At 48.4% G+C, this 5,988-nt stretch overlaps 1 protein-coding gene across 3 annotated transcripts in view; it reads right to left on the bottom strand.

Moving 5' to 3' along the window:
• EPB41L1 (erythrocyte membrane protein band 4.1-like 1) overlaps positions 1–5,988 on the bottom strand; it is a 173,728-nt gene that overhangs the window by 137,004 nt on the left and 30,736 nt on the right. The gene's annotated exons all lie outside the window — the stretch shown is intronic.

A 5,988-nucleotide genomic window follows, 5' to 3' on the forward strand; every position in this document is an offset into this window, starting at 1 on the left:
CCCCACGGCCCCGGCGCCCAGCTCGCCGGCCGGGTCCACCTCCAGCCCCGACCTGGCCGACGCCCACCCGCCTCCCAGCCGCCCTCCCATTGTTCCCGCGACCCGAGCTCGAGGAAGACCGCGCCGCTCATTCGGGGGACAGCTCAGCTCAGGTGGCAATACCTCTGAATCCTGGCAGGGGTAGGGTGCTTTCCAAGGGTTGGCCCCTGTCTCGGGGCGCCAACGCCCACCCTCCACAATCTCAGGCACACCCAAAGTAAAGAGCTTTTCTAAATTAGAGTTTAAATCACCACCGCCCTTAGAGGTGCCCCGTCAGGTCCTACTTTGAGTACAGACTGAGGCTTGGGAGGAAGAACTAACCTAAGTTCAGCAAGCTCGAGACAGCAGCGAGGAGAAGGCAGGGAACCCATTAGGGATCCACATTCCTCAGAAGAAACAGGGGATTCCTGCCAGAGCTCCTGAGATAGGGGCAGGCCCTCCAGAAGTACAGGGAATAATGAGCCTGACCTCCTTGGTTAGACACGACTTAAAACACAGAAATGTGGAAGAAGCCGCACTTTCAGAGGCTTTACTGGATGAAAAGGCCTACTACGTGCAGGAAGTCGCATCTACTTTGTCTCATTTAGCCCTGACTGTGGTGCTGTGAGGCAGCTGTGATTATCATTTCATCATTTTATAGATGAAAGCTTGTCCTGGGTCTCTCCAGCAGGACAAACAGAACCAAGATGAAGCCTAACAGTTACTGGAGTTCTTCACTGCAGTAACCCCTCCAGCAGAGGACAGGAAGTGCCAGGTGAGCAGCCAAGAACATAAAAAATCAAGAAGGGCAGGCCTCGTTTGGGCCTGAAAAGTCATCCACAAACTAAAAGAGGTCAGAAGTGAGGACCTGAGACCCCAAAGCAGGACTGAGCATGAACAAATAATAGCTAATATTACATTAATTACTATATGCCAGGCGCTGTTCTAAGAGCTTTACTTGCATTAACTCATTTAATCCCATAACAACATGGCGGGATGGAGGTTCTTAGGAAACTGAAACACGAAGACATTATATAGTCTATAAAGTGGCAGAGAGGACATCCCTGGTGGTCCAATGATTAAGAATCTGCCTTCGAATGCAGGGGACATTGGTTCAATCCCTGGTCCTAGAAAATTCCACATGCTGCAGGGCAACTGAGTCCATGTGCAGCCACTAGAGAGCCCCCAACAAAGACCCAGTGCAGCCAAAAACTAATAATAAAAATAAATGAATAAATATTTTCTTAAATAAACAAAGTGGCAGAATCAGGATCCAAACCCAGGAAGCTGATTCTCAAGCTTGAACTTAGCTACTATAGGCCAGAAAGAAGCAACCCTGAATGCAAGGTGAAGGCATTTGAATTCCTAGCAGGACTCTTTACTTGCCATTGTCTGTCTCGTGTGTACCAGGTGCCTGGCACACAGAGCCTGGTATATAGGCCTCATGGGTTAAACTAGTGCCTGAGTGACCCTGGAGTGCAGAGGGCCATGTGCGGCGCTCCGGTGCAGCTCTGGTCCACTGGACATTTTTATCAGTGGTTTTAGATGAAGCAGAGGAAGGCATGAAATGCTAATCAAATCTACAGCTGTCATGAAGTTGGGAGGGCCCACAAACACTCCGGAAACCAAAATGAGTTTCTAAAAGATCTCAGCAGCCTTGGAGCTGAGCTGGAACTAACAAGATGAAGTGAGGGCCACAAGGGATAAATGTAAATGCCTGCCCTTCAGTCCAAACCAGAGCAGTCCCATAGAACTTTCGGTGATGATGGAAATGTCCTAAATAGGCATTGTCTGACTTAGTAGCCACTAGACAACTGTGGGGGTTGAGCCCTTGAAATGTGACTCCTACAAATGAGAAACTAAAATCTTAATTTCAATTAGTGGTAAGTATTTTTTTTCTTTTTAAGTACTTTAAATGTAAATTGTCACATGGGGCCAATGGCTGCCATGTTGGACCAGTGCCCAAAATACAGGGTAGAAAGAATCTAGATTAAGAGCGGTTTTAGTGACAATGACTTACAGGTTTGAGTTGACCTCAAGCTCAACAATAGGTGGCTACATAAAGAAAAAAAAGAAAGAAGGAAGGGAGGGTAGGAGGAAAGAAAAAAGGAAGGAAGGGGAGGAGAGTGAACATGATATACTGTATCGACAGAAACAGAAGGTTAGACCTCTGTGGTTCTAATTCAGCCTCTGTTAGAGACTCTGGGCTGACTTGAGCTGATCACAGCTGGGCCACAGAGCTCAGCTCCAGACCCACGTTCCGAAGGGTACACTGTCACACTAGAGCATGCCTAGAAGAAACCAGAATGCTGAAACCCGGGTGCCATGTTCTGTGGCAAATTCAATAAATACCCTGAAGAAGGGAAAGCACAGGAGGATATAGGAGCTGTCTCCAAACATCTGAAGGGCTGTCATACAGAAAGGGGATTTGATCAGTTTCTTATTTTTTAGGCCTAATAAACAAAACAAAAAACTCTGTGAAGCCCTGAGCCCTACTCTCTGATGGAAGGATCCATGTCCGATTCCTCTTTCTTGTTCTCCTCAGCACCTAATCCACCCAGGACCTGGCTCATATCAAACACTGACTACAATTTGCTGACAAATGGATGTGAAAGAATTCCACTCAGCTTCAGTGGGTGGACACCCAGGAGGAGCATTTCAGCTTATTATAAAGAACTCTAACAGTCAACAGGGCTTCCCTGGTGGCTCAGGGGTAAAGAATCTGCCTGCCAATGCAGGAGTGCATGCCTGCGTACTTGGTCGCTTCAGTCATGTCTGACTCTTTGAGACCCTATGGACTGTAGCCCACCACACTCCTCTGTCCATGGGATTTTGCAGGCAAGAAAACTGGAGTGAGTGGGTTGCCATGCCCTCCTCCAAGGGATCTTCCTGGCCCAGGGATTGAACTCCTGTCTCCTGTGTCTCCTGCCTTGCAGGCAGATTCTTTACCACTGAGCTGCCAGGGAAGCTCCAATGCAGGAGACACAGGTACAATTTCTGGATCTGGAAGATCCCCTGGAGGAAGAAATGGCGACCCACTCCAGTATTCTTGCCTGGGAAATCCCATGGACAGAGGAGCCTGGTCCATGGGGTTGCAAAGAAGTCGGACACAACTTAGCGACTAGACAACAACAGTAATCAACAGGATCCAAGGATGCAGTGGACCACCATGGGAGTGAGGAACTCCCTGTCAATAAATGTCAATAAATGTATTCAAACAAAGACTGGATCTTCAGTTAGAGGTTGAACCAGGAATCAGATAACTCTTCAGGCTGAAAAATGAGTACGTTCTATTAGGAAGGAAGAGACAAGATCAAGGCTGTGCTTCCAGACAGTCACCAGGCTGAATATATAGAACAAATTGACAGGAAGGCACTAAAGGCAGGGAGGACCAGTTAGGGACCACTGCAGTGGTCCAGAAGATTGGAGAATAGGTGGGGTGGCAGTGGGAAAAGAAAGCCTAGGACAGGTGTGTGGTGACAGGAGCGCTGGCCCTGGGCTGGAGCTACAGGTTTAGTCCTACCTCTGCCATGGACTTTTTGTGGGGTGACTTCACTTCCACTTTTCACTTTCATGCATTGGAGAAGGAAATGGCGACCCACTCCACTGTTCTTGCCTGGAGAATCCCAGGGACGGGGGAACCTGGTGGGCTGCTGTCTGTGGGGTCGCACAGAGTCGGACACGATGGAAGCGACTTAGCAGCAGCAGCGGCAGCAGGGTAAACCCTTCCCTTCTCTGGACTTCAGTTTCCCCATCTGTGAAATGCAGAATAATCTCCAAGTCCCTGCTAACTCTGGATTCTTTATATAATATATATATTTTTTAAACTTATTTAACTGGTCTCAGTTGCAGCATGTAACTTCTTTATGGCTTAAGGGCTTCTGGAGTTGCAGCACATGGGCTCTCCAGTTGTGGTGCCCAGGCTTAGTTGCCCCACGGCATGAGGGATCTTAGCTCCCCAATCAGAGATCGAACTCATGTCCCCTGCATTGGAAGGCGGATTCTTCCCCACCTCCTCCCAGGGAAGTCCCAGGATAGCTTTATTCATTAATTTTTGTTTGCTTGTTTATTTTTGGTTGCTCTGGGTCTTCGTTGCTGAGCACAGACTTTCTCTAGTTGTGGCCAACGGGGTCTACTCTTCATTGTGGTTTATGGGCTTCTCTTATTGTGGAGCACAGGCTCTAGGCACATGGGCTCCATGGCATGTAGAATCTTCCCAGACCAGGGATCAAACCCTACATTGGCAGGCAGATTCTGATCCACTGTACCACCAGCGAAGTCCCTAACTCTAGATTCTGTTTCTGCAAAAGAGATTATGAAGGATGCTTCAGAGTAACAGTACCACCAGTCTCATACAATCATTATTATTACAAAGGCTGCCCCCATAAGATTTGATGACTAGATTGGCAGGAAGGCACCATAACGAGTCAATGGACTGTATGTGTGTGTGGCGGTGGGGTGGGCAGGGGACAAGGACATCTGATCTTTGGGGTGGGTCAGCTAATCTCTCTACTCCTCCCCCTTGGGAGGAGATAGTGTAAAGACAGTGCTATGTGCCGTCACCTCCTGATCAACTTCCTCATTCATCTGAGCCACACCTCATACTTGGCTAAAGGAAGCAGTCAGTCCAGGGTGAGTTAGACTCCGTGTCCTTCCTTTTAACGTTCCCAGGTGTGGTCCTTTCCTTAAATAATAAGTGTCATCAACTCATATGAAAACAGACAGTATTATTGAGCACTATGTGCCAAGCACTTTATTTACATAGTTTTCTCACCCTGAGAGGTAGCTCTAATTATTACCCCCATTTTATAGATGAGGGCACCATGGCTCATGGAGCTTTGCATTTTTCCCACAGTCGCATCATTTATGAGGGGGATTCCAACACAGGTCTGTGTAATATCAAGGCTGCATTCCTAAGGGCATCTAACATTTAACTATATATTTTTACAACTGCTTAAGGAAGAAGGCAAGATGGTCTCCAGATGACAGCTGGGGAAACTGAAGCTCAAAGAGGTTAAATTCAATCACTTGGACAAATTAGTGAAAGCTTTCACGGTGCAGTTCACACTCTTTCCTATTCGCTGCTCCTCTCCTCTGACCCAGCAGTGCTCTCACCCTTCCCCATACCTTCCAAGGCCTCCCCAGTCCTCCTACACCTAATGGGTAGGGACTTGCCCAGACCACTTAAGAGAAGGACTTTTACTTGTCCTTTTCCTGGGGCGGGGAAAGGGGAGGGCTTCTGAAAGGCAAAAGTTAATTCCCACCTCCTCTCTCACCACCACCAACACACACACACCCCAGCCCAAGGGCTCGAGGTGAGGGTGCTAAAGACTTACAGAGTGAGTCACGGGGTGCTGACCTGCCAGTCACCTAAGCACCAGGTGCTAAGCTTAGGTTAGAGGGATGAAAAAGTAGGCCAAGTGTTCTCATCCCCAGGAGCATGGCACCATTGCAGCTCAGTGGCCCACCCCACCCCCCACCACTCATCTCATCCCCAAATACTACAGACATTTAGGGGACACTGTGCAAGGCCCTGGGGCAGAGGAGACACATGAGAAATAAGAATGCATTCCCACCCTTCAGAGGGGATAGGGCAGTGAGTACAAAACAGTATATACTTATAAAGTGTGATGGGAGAGACTTACCTGGTGGTTCAGTGGTTAAGAATCCACCTTCCAATGCAGGGGACTCAGGTTTGATCCCTGGTCCAGGAACTAAAATCCCAGATGCCTCGGGGCAACTAAGCCCATTCAGTTCAGTTCAGTTCAGTTCAGTCACTCAGTCAAGTCCAACTCTTTGCAACCCCATGGACTGCAGCTTTCCAGGCTTCCCTGTCCATCACCAACTCCCAGCTCCCGAAGCTTGCTCAAACTCATATCCATCGAGTTAGTTATGCCATTCAACCATCTCATCCTCTGTCGTCCCTGTCTCCTGCCTTCAATCTCTCCCAGCATCAGGGTCTTTTCCAGT

This window comes from Bison bison, unplaced genomic scaffold (assembly GCF_000754665.1).
Source record: "Bison bison bison isolate TAMUID 2011002044 unplaced genomic scaffold, Bison_UMD1.0 scf7180017864500, whole genome shotgun sequence".
NCBI lineage: Eukaryota > Metazoa > Chordata > Mammalia > Artiodactyla > Bovidae > Bison > Bison bison.